Here is an 11,542-nt window from a genome sequence, read left to right as displayed (position 1 = left end):
AATATTAAATGGAAATTTCCAGAAATGAACAATTCATAAGTTTCAAGTTGCACACCTTTCTAAGTAGTGTGATGAAATTGCCAGACATCCTCCTCCAGCATGCCTGGGAAGTGAGTCATCCCTTTGTCTCCCATATCCAAATGGCCTCCACTATCTACACATTAGTCTCTTAGTAGCACCATCTTGGTTATCAGATCAACTGTCATGGTTTTACAGTGCTTGTGCTCAAGTGACCCTTATTTCACTCAATCATAACCCCAAAGTGCAAGAGTAGTCATGCTGGCAATTCAGATATGCCACAGGAAAGCCATAAAGTGCCTTGTGTAAGTGAACAGGTGAAAGTTACTGACTTAACGAAAGAAAAAAAATTGTATGCTGAAGTTGCTAAGATCTACAGTAAGAATGAATCTTCTGTCTGTAAAATTGTGAACAGTATCTTGTTATAATTGTTCTGTTTCATTAGTCATTGCTGCTAATATTTTATGTGCCTCATTTATAAGTTAAACTTTATCATGGATATGTATGTATAGGAAGAAACAGTGTATATGGTCTTCGGTATTATCCATGGTTTCAGACATCCGCTGGGGGTCTTGGAATGTATCCCCCATGGATAGGGGGACTACTGTAAATCTCAAAGAAGTGGCTTTGAATTAAGACTTAAATACCATCCTCACTGAAATAAAGCAAGAAGCATGGGGGGGAAGGCCAGTTATGGAAGAGTATTCAATAAAAGCTTGGTAAACAAGGTAAGGTTTGTTATGCAGATTTAAGTGAGTGCTTTCTTTATTGATAAGTCTCTAGTGATTCAGTCATTTTTCTCTTCCTCATACAGAGAGGAGACACTCTTACAAAGAAATCTTCATTTCCTTTATAGATGTAAATTTCCCTTACAAAAGGATAACACCTACTCTGTTTTCAGAGTTTGCACTGTGACAATAGTTTCTGAAAATACTCAGCTCAAAAAAATTTTTATGCCAAAGAGGCATATTTTATGATGGCATATTCTGATCCCCTATAGGATCATGGACCTAAATTTAAAAGATAAAACAAAGTTTTTGGAATATATCATGGGAGAATACCTTCATAACATTGGGGTAAGCAAATATTTCTTAAACAAAGCACAAGAAAACAGGAAATTAATTTATCAATATCATTAAATAGCCAATATTATTAGTCATCAAGGAAACGCAAATTAAAACTACAATGTAATATTTCACTCAATAGAATGGCTAAAATATAGAAAGACTATACCAAATGTTGGTGAGATGTGGAGCACTGGACTCATACATTGCTGATGAGAAGCAAGCTGTTATAACCATTTAAGAAAACTGGCAATGTCTTATAAAAATAAAACTCTATCTATCCTATCATCTAAGAGTTCTAGCCACAGATATTTACTCATGAAAAGTAACTGCATATGTCCATGAAAATTCATTCACAAGAATGTTTGAAGCAATTTTGTTCATAATAAACTAAAACCGGAAGTAATGCAAATGTCTATCAGTGAGTAAATATATTGTGAAAAATTTATACAGTAAAATATTACATAATGATATATAATGAATAAACTATTGTTATACAGATATCATATCGAAGAACAGATGCCAGAGACAAAAGAGTACATGCAGTGTGATTCCATCTGCATGCAGTTCAAAAAACAAATAAAATGGATAGATGGTGATATATGTCAGAAAAATGCTTATCAGGGTGAGGATATTATCTAGGAAGGGATATGAGAAAAAATTATGGAATTTTCTATGTCTTGATCTAGTTGGTAGTTTCACAAGTGTATACATGTATTAATAAAATCAAGTAACTCTTCATTTAAGATTATTTTATGCACCTGTAAATGAAAATAAAATTCTAAACCCCCTCAATCAACTGAATGGACCCCTCTTCTCAGCCAAGGGCATTCTAAAGTAAACTTGAAACATTATTCAGGCCCTGGTGGGAAAGGGAGTGTCAGATATGCCTCATTTTACCTTCCGTCTTTGGATTTCAGGCATGGCTGATCAGCATTAACATTAAAACACAGACCTTAAGACTAACAAATCAGATTCTTTGTAGCAAGAAGATATCAACATGACAGATAGCAAGCTCTGAAAGAAATTGAAATATTTCATCCCAAAATATATTTATTTGACATATTTTGAAATGGCCCCACAAAGTTGTCTCTTGTGGGGAAAATCTATACTCTGTAAAGAATCCCCTTCCCTTAGAGAATTAACTGTTTGGCATCTTTTTATGTCTGATAAGAAACATTTACAGTCTTCTCTCTGAAGCCTGCTACCTGGAGGCTTCATCAGCTCAATAAAGACCTTGGTCTCCACAACCCCTTGTCTTAACCCAGACACTCCATTTCATTCATTCCAGATCATTAGATAAACTCTTTCAACCAATTGCCAATCAAAAAATCTTTGAACCTACCTATGACCTGGAAGTCCTTGCTTCGAGTTGCTCTGCCTTTCTGGACCAAACCAATGTTCATCTTACATGTATTGACTGATGTCTTATGTCTCCCTAAAATGTACAAAACCAACCACCTTGGGTACATGTTCTCAGGATGTGGGGCTGTGTCATGGGCCATTAGTCACTCACAATAGGCTCAAAATAAATGTCTTTAAAAATTTTACAGAGCTTGACTCTTTTTGTTGACAACCTTATTGAATATAAGAAATAAGTCCAATGTAAAAAAATGAGTATTTTTATCAGCTGAGAAGTGTGTTAGCTTTTTTTCCCAAGCATGTTTTGTGTGAGACATGAAAGGATTCTCAGAAGAAATAAATTTGATTCTCATTATTTACAGTATTCATGTTCTATAAAGCCACGGTGAATACCACATTAGCAAATACTGAACAATTGTTCCTAGGGGAAACACAAGTTTAGGTTCCTGCTAGCATCTGGTCACAACATTTTTGTCAACTGATTAATACCCAACTGTCATCCAAATGACCACCAGAATGACTAAATAATAGAAAGGAGAGTATTATTGGAAGTATCAGTTTGCAAACCAGGAAGAGATCATCACTGGTGTGTGCAGAAAGTGCTCTCTCTACAAAGAGGCGGAAAAAGGCTAGGTTTTATGCCTCACAGGGCCTGTTTCACACAGTAGAGTCATATATAGTAAGCAGATTTTAGGGTAAAGCTATATGTATTTATGAGGGGAGTCAAGTGCATGTGCAATGGGTAAACATATGTGTAACATACATCCCATGTTCATTTGGGGGCAGGACTTTAGCATTAAAATGAGATGGAAGTTGGCTCTTTACATCAAAAGATGAACTATAGGATACAAAGACAGTTTGTGCACAGCTGCTATAAGCTGGCTAAAACTGGCTTGAGATCTGCAATTGCTTATTAGAAAAGAATCTTTGTAAGGTTGGTCCTCCGTCCAACCAGAGTTGTAGTGGTCTGGGTTGCAAAGCAGAGTTAGAAGGGGTCCAACAACTCCTACTACAGGGAATTTAGAGCCATAGGAATTTAGAAATTTGCCATTCCAGCTGGGCCCTGAATCCTTGACCCATAAGTAACTTTGTTTTCATAACCTTAACTTTAGGGTTTATCTTAGTTGATAAGGGGGTACCTATTGTGGTCTCTCAGATCACATCATCTTGTTTCATGTGTTCTTATATGTTGTTGATACATTAACATTAAACTCACAGCTAATAACAGTGTAACTCATGCCTGAACAAAGCTTATCTGATGGTACATTTTCTCCGTGAGGCACATCACAGCCTTCTTGTGCTTAGGAATAGTAGACAGCACTTCAACACTATGCCATTTGGGGTGATTCTGAGCAGCAGAATCACCAATAAACATCATAAAAAAGCAAAAACTGTGGCACTAAATGAAAAGGACAGTGTGAGAGCCCAAACAAGAAAGCAAAGCCTCACCTTGTTTGATCTCAGCTCTGAACATGAATGTCAGGCAACTCAAATTTTTCACCATTCCATGTATGTCTGTGAATAACCCTGAAAATGCCACAAGTATTCATTTTAGTGTTAAAAGTAAATTTTATTGAATAGGCAAATTTGCAAATACAAAATCCATGAATAGTGAGGATTGAGTATAACTAGCAGGCTGTTGGACACGAATCTTTCACCAATTCTCAAGTTCAAGAATAATGTCCCTTACAGTTTTCAAGAGCTTTAAATCAATAATAAATGCCTCAATAGGGAGATGACATATATGAGTCCTACACATAATCACTGGACAAACCAATATGATCCTATCCAACCAAAAATGGGCTTAACATTTTGTTAAGGATTAAGGATATGTGACTATGTTTATGAAGAATATTGATCTGTAGTTTGCCTGTAATGTTTTTGTCCAGTTTTGGTACAAGGACAATGCTAGCCTCATAAAATGAGTTGATGAGAGCTCCCTCCTCTATTTTCTGAAAGAGATTTCTAGGATTAGAATTATTGTTCCATTAAATATTTATTATATTTGCCATTGAAGCCCTCTGAGTCTGGTGTTTTCTTTATGGGAAGGGTCTTATCACAAATTCAATTTATTTAAAAGGTACAAGGACAATTAGATTGTCTATTTCTTCTCAAGTCAGATTTGACATTTTATGTATTTCAACGCACTTACCCATTTAAGTTGATGAATTTATTGGCATAAAGCTGTTTGTATTATTCCCTTATTATTCTTCAAATATCTGTAATATATTTAGGTAATGTCTCCTCTTTCATTCCTAATATTGGTAATTTTTTCTGTTTTTTCAGATTGGTATGAATAGAATTCTACCAATTTTATTGTTCTTTTCAAAAAGACCTTTTGCTTTTACTTTCTCTATTATTTGTCTGTGTTGTATTTCATGGATTTCTGCTGTGAGCTTCCCTATTGCATTTTTTTTTTTTTTTTTTTGAGACAGAGTCTCCCTCTGTCACCTAGGCTGGAGTGCAGTGGCACAAACTTGGCTCGCTACAACCTCTGTCTCCCTGGTTCAAGTGACTTACCTGCCTCAGCCTCCTAAGTAGCTGGGTTACAGGCGCCCGCAACCACACCTGACTAATTTTCATGTTTTTAGTAGAGATGAGGTTTCACTACGTTAGCCATGCTGGTCTCGAACTCCTGACCTCAAGTGACCTGCCTGCCTCAGCCTCCCAAAGTGCTGGGATTACAGGCGTGAGCCACTGTATCTGGCCTACTATTGCCTTTTGTCTACATATTATGACTAATTTGCTTGTCTTTTTCTGGTTTCATAAGGTAAGAAATACAAGTTTCTTGACATTAAACCTATCATTTAGAAATGCTACTTTAATCATACCTCCCAATTTTTAATATGTTATATTTAAATTTTCATTTAGTTGAAAATATTACCCTATGGTTTCATTTTTGACTCATGAATCATTTCAAAGAGTATTGATTTCCACATATTTAGGAATTATCCATATATCTTTCTGTTACTGATTTTCAATTTAATTCTGTTATGATCAGAAGGCATGCTCTGTGTGATTTCTTTCTTTAGAAATCCACTGAAACTTCAAGTTTTGTGGGCCAGCACATGGTGAATTTTCTATGTGTATATGAATAAGAGTATATATTCTGCCGTTGTTTGGGAGAACGCTAATAAGTTTGACAGTATTGTTTGTCTTCCATATCCTCTTTGATTGTCTATTTACTTGTTCAATCAGTTAATGAGAGAAGAGTATTAAAACTTCTTACAAAATTGTAGATTTCTGTATTCTGCCTTTCAATGTTGTCATTTCTTTGCTTCTTATGTTTTGAGATTTTGATATTGGTTGCATATACATTTAATATTCTTATGTCTTCCTGGTGAATTTGCTCACTTACCATTATTGCATGGTATATGCTATATGAAATTTGCTTTAATTATAAACACCCAAGTAATTTAAAAGCCAAAGGTTGGCACAAGATATAACATGCAAAGAATAAACATCAGAAATCTAAAGTAGTTATGGCAATTTCAGGCAAAATAGACCTCATAACAGAGAATATTATCAGAAATATTAAAATGTTGAAATTTATTTTAGCTCTTTAAAGACGTCATTCCATTATCTTCTTCTCTCCATTTTTTTGAGAAGCCAACCATTTCCTATCACTGTAATGTGTATGTAATGTATCTCTTTTTCTGTGGCTGCCTTTAAACTTTCTAACTCTAGATGTGTCCAGGTATAGCATTCTCTGCATTCATTCTGTTTAATGCATAGTCAGCTTTTTGCATCTGTGAGTTGATGTTTTTAAACTAATTTGAAAAATGTTACGTTAGTTATTCTTTGAAACTTTTTGGTTCTATTTTCTGTCTTTTTTCTTTCTGGGACTTAAATTATATGTGTTTATTATGTAATATGGTACTACAGGTCACTGAGGATCTTTAATTTTCTCTTTTTTTTCTTTTTTGTTTCACTTTGAAAAATTCTATTGACCTATCTTTATGGAAATGGATTTTTTTTCTTTGAATTTTTTTAAAGGTTGATTTTATTCAGTTACATTTTTATTTCAGATACTATATTTTTAATTTCCACTTGATTCTTTTTGAATTTTATATATTTCCAAAGATATCCTGTATCCTCATCTATTATATCTGCCTTCTCTGCAAATTTGTTAAAACAAATGTAACATTCCTACTTTAAAATCTTCTGTTAGTTTCAATATCTGGGTCCTCTGCAGGTCTGTTTCTATTGACTATTATTTTTTCTTCTCACTATGTGTCCAAAGACTAGTAATTTTTAAATTCTAAAGTGTACATTATAGAACATGCTATAGATATTCTAGATTTTATCTTCCTCTGAAAAGTTCTGAGGTCTATTCTCGTGTGTAGTTATATTAATACTGATCATCTTAATTCTGTTGAAGTTTGATTTTAGACTTTTTTAGGGAGGGTCTGTTTCCATTTTTCCCTTAGTGCTAATGTATAAACCTTGGTTTTAGAATGTGGTCCTTATTCCTAAGTGTGACTGTTTGGGGTTTCAATGGAAAAATCAAGGTGTTTTCCGATTCCTTCTAACGTGATAGAACAATTCCAAACTCTGTCTCTCCAGCACTGGGAAATTTCCGAAATCTCCAACCAGCTCTTTCAGGCTTCCATTTCTTTATTTCTACTGGGAGTATCACTCCGGAAGTGTTGTTATGACCATACGAATTTCAGGTTTCTTCCAAGGATTTGAAACTGTATGCAAATTTGGAGGTCCCCTGTTCTTCTCTGAGCTATCCCATTCAATTTCCAGCTTTTCTGTCACCCCCAAATCCTGACCTTTAACTCATCAGCTCAATAAAACTGCAACTTTCTGCTTAAGCTCCATTGCCCATATGCAAGACAGACTAGGAGTTATGGTCAGCAGAATAGCAGAGCAAATGTTGTTTTCACTTAGTATGCCTCCCTTCTTTTAATGATCACTCACCAATGCGTTCAAAAATTGCTTTTTACATTTAGTCCGAAGTTTATACTTGTTGTAATCAGGAAGACTAGTCTACTATAGCCACCTTACCATTACTAGAGGTCAAAAACTTCTAGTACTTTATTTCTATTATGTTTTACAAAAGTATTGGTCTATGATTGGGTAGAAATTTTAAAAATCCTGGTCATTACAACGAATAGTTTGAGAAATTCTGCTTTTCTACTCCCCATAGGCAATTATTTCCAGATCCAACTAGTTCCTACTGTCAGATATCATTGCATCTGCATATCAGAGACCCTGAGAACAAAGAATATGGACTTCTCTCTAGCTTACAAAAATAGGTTACATGACTGTTTTTGTGTCTGCTTGTTAACAAATGTTTTTAAGTTTGTCAGGATTTTGTCTGAGACTTACTTTCATTGTGATGCATTTTCCAGTAGCAAGGTTGTAGAAGAAAAGAAATATGTTACCCATTTATCTATATCAGGGTCTCATACAGAATAGATGTTAATAAATACTTGAAAATGAATCAATATTTTTCTAAAAGGTACACTTCACTTCTCTGCCTTAACTAAAACCTAGTTTTCTCTAGCTTCATCCACTGTTCTACCAAGTAGAGACTTTTTTTTCTCCTCTCACACCTCATTTAACTCAGGGTAGGGAGGAGTCATTCTTGAGCTTTATCACCACTGTGAACACAGGCAGTTCCTTTGAAGCTACAATGTTTACCTTCTCATTGTCTTCCAAGACTTACCACCTGTACCTCTTTCCTCATTTCTGCTGCTTGATCTGCAGACAATGCTAAGTCTGTGAAGACCAAGAAATTAGTCACAGGCATTCTCTAAACTTTAATAAAAGAAATTCAAGGGGATAGTGTATCAGCTTCATTGTTTTTGCTTTTCTCCCCCAATTCAAGAAGCTTGAACTCACTCAGCATGACTAAGTTTTTTGTTTCATCCTTCCAAAGAGGAAAAATTCTACTAGTACGTCTGTCCTAAACGTCAAGAAGATGTCAAAAGTCCAGATTTTATTTCTTCCTTTTCATCATCCCTGAATTACTAACATGAAGGTATTGTTTTACTGCTCATTTTCTTATATCCTATCATCAAGTGTATGGTGAAAGTTGTGGAGGTAGAGACCCGCAAGCAACTCCGGACTTTGTGAGACTCAGTTGTTTCTAGACATTTGGGCACATGTGTCTGAAAGAAGTGTCACTCCACATGCCTGATTTTTTTATTTTTTATTTTTTGAGACAAGATCTCTCTCTGTCACCCAGGCTGGAAAGCAGTGGCACCATCAGGGCTCAGTGCAGCCTTGACCTTCTGGACTCAAGCAATCCTCCCACCTCAGCCTCCCAAGTAGCTGGGACTACAGGCATGTCCCCACCATGCCAGCACATGCCTAATTTTTTAAAATTGACAATGTTGAAAAAATCGAAGTATCAAAGGAAAAGTTCCTCATCTGCCCATTTCTATATTTCCATCCATTTTCTTTTTCAATCTTTCTCCCTTGTTAAAACTAATTACCCTTTCTAAGACTTCATGGGCAACCTCCATTCATGCTCAAATTTACATACACCTTTGCCTCTCCTTCTCCGGTTACGGGCCCTTTTCTCCATGGTATAGCTTCATTCTCTCCCTCATTACTCATTCTGCTTGGATTTGTCAAGGAAAAACACCATATTAGCTGAAATATGAATAATTAGTTGGTCTTCTGTGAATGAGGAAGGCAACAAAAGTGTGTTCGAAGAAAAAGAACAGCATATATATAGAAAGAACATAAAAGACATTATTTATATTTGGGGAAATAAATTATAATCTGTTGTGCTAAGAATATGGAGTGGGTAGGTTATCCAATGTGTTGGCACAGAAATTCATAGTACTTTTGTTCATAGTACATTTTTATAATTCTTTTTGATTCTGTAAATTCAGTAGTAATATTCCCTCTTGCATTTCTAATTTTAGTCTTCTCATTTTTTTTCATAGTCAGTCTAGTTAAGGTTTCTTAATTTTGTTTATATTTTTAAAGAACCAGCTCTTGGTTTTATTAATTTTGTTTCTTGTTTTCTATTTTATCTATTTCTACTCTAATCTTTATTATTTTCTTCTTTCTGCTAGCTTTGGATTTAATTTGAACATTTTTTCCTAGTTTCTTAAGGTGTAAAGCTAGATTGTTGATTTGAGATATTTTTAATGTAAACATTTATAACTATATATTTCTCTCAGCACTGCTTTCACTGCATTCTATAAATTATGGTGTGCTATGTTTTCACTTTCACTTGTCACAAAATATTTTCTGATTTCCCTGGCTATTAATTTTTTGACACATTGGTTATTTTAGAGTGTTTTGTAATTTCCACATATTCATGAATTTTCCAGTTTTCCCTCTGCTATTGATCTCTTGCTTCATTCCACTGTGATAGAAAAAGGTACTTTGCATGATTTTCATGTTTAAAATGCATTAGGGAGCAAAATCAACATGTAGCTCAGAGCAGCAGTCACCGAGGTGTCCCTGGCCAGCATCCTTCCACCTGTCCACAAGCATGGGGAGCATCTTTGTCAACCTCTTTGAAAGCCTTTTTGGCAAAAAAGAAATGCACATCCTCATCATGGTCCTCAGTGCTGCAGGGAAAACAACAATCCTGTATAAGCTGAAGCTGAGCGACATCATGACCACCATCCCTACCATAGGCTTCAATGTGGAAACCATGGAGTACAGGAACATCAGCTTAACCATGTGGAACATGGGTGACTAGCATGTGACAAGCCGGTGACTAGCATCCGGGCCATAACTGCAAACCCGTGCTAAGCAAAGTCTCTCTTCTGTGTGTTCAAGTGTTCTTGATGTAGATTTTTAACTATTTTTTTAAAATGCACTAAGTTTGGGTTAAAAATCAACCACCAAAATGGGTATCAACACAGCTCTGAAGTTAGAGGCACCCCCAGCTCTCCCAAATTGGGGACTCTCAGAGGCCAGGTACCATGAGCCTATGTCCCCTCTCAGCACTGAAGAATGAGTTGATTTTTCTTTTTACAGTAAAACAAACAAACAAACAAAAAACCTGAGTAATATTGCATAGGAGTAGCAGAAACTGCCTCACTGGAAACAAAAAGTATTTACATTAAATAAAGTCTGGCCACAGGCTATGTCTGCCACATTTACAGCACAGTATGATGCACATGGTGACCAAACCAGGGAGGCAGTTTCTGGCACTCACACCACAGAGCTGCACATTTGCCACATGAGGATAAAGTGAAGGGGAAGACGAGCAATGAGAACAAGAGGGTGTTGCATTCACTTCTGGTTCCAGAGTTGATTGGACAGCCAGTCCAGTCCTTCACAGAGCCTGTCTCCACTAATGGCACAGGTGGCCTAAATGCACCAGTTCCTGTGGCACAGGTAGTGCAGCCCCAGCTTGTCTGTGATCTTGGCTGCATTCCTGGCATTGGGGAGGCCCTGCTTGTTGGCAAGCACCAGGAGGACTGCACCCAGAGCTCATCCTCAGCCAGCATCCTAAAGAGCTCCTCCCAGGCCTCCTTTCCACACTCTCTATCATTGCTGTCCACTACGAACATCAGTCCTTGTGTATTCTGGAAGTAGTGGTGCCACAGAGGCCAGATGTTTTCTTGGCTGCCCATGTTCCACATGGTTAAGCTGATGTTCCTGTACTCCATGGTTTCCACATTGAAGCCTATGGTAGGGATGGTGGTCATGATGTCGCTCAGCTTCAGCTTATACAGGATTGTTGTTTTCCCTGCAGCACTGAGGACCACGATGAGGATGTGCATTTCTTTTTTGCCAAAAAGGCTTTCGAAGAGGTTGACAAAGATGCTCCCCATGCTTGTGGACAGGTGGAAGGATGCTGGCCAGGGACACCTCGGTGACTGCTGCTCTGAGCTACGTGTTGATTTTGCTCCCTAATGAATTTTAAACATGAAAATCATGCAAAGTACCTTTTTCTATCACAATGGAATGAAGCAAGAGATCAATAGCAGCTAGTCCCTTCAGGAGCACGAGGTGGTGGCACAGCAAGACTGCCGTCAATTCTGCATGGTCACAATAGAGATGTCTGTGACGCACTTGTCCTTAGATCACCCTGCATCTCATAGCCTTGTGGTTGTCCCTGTGCTCCCATGGTTCTTAAGGGCTAGTCTTAGAGCCCATGGCTGTCTCAT

The 11,542-nt window shown here is 36.7% G+C and overlaps 1 pseudogene; it reads right to left on the bottom strand.

Moving 5' to 3' along the window:
• Positions 1-10,661: 10,661 nt before the first annotated feature.
• On the bottom strand, positions 10,662-11,206 carry LOC116809628 (ADP-ribosylation factor 1-like; annotated as a pseudogene).
• Between the last annotated feature and the right edge of the window lie 336 nt (positions 11,207-11,542).

Source organism: Hylobates moloch, unplaced genomic scaffold, assembly GCF_009828535.3.
Source record: "Hylobates moloch isolate HMO894 unplaced genomic scaffold, HMol_V3 SCAFFOLD_1, whole genome shotgun sequence".
NCBI classification, from domain to species: Eukaryota; Metazoa; Chordata; class Mammalia; order Primates; family Hylobatidae; genus Hylobates; species Hylobates moloch.
Note: the sequence above shows the minus strand (reverse complement) of the source record. Positions and strands in the feature narration are given on the sequence as shown.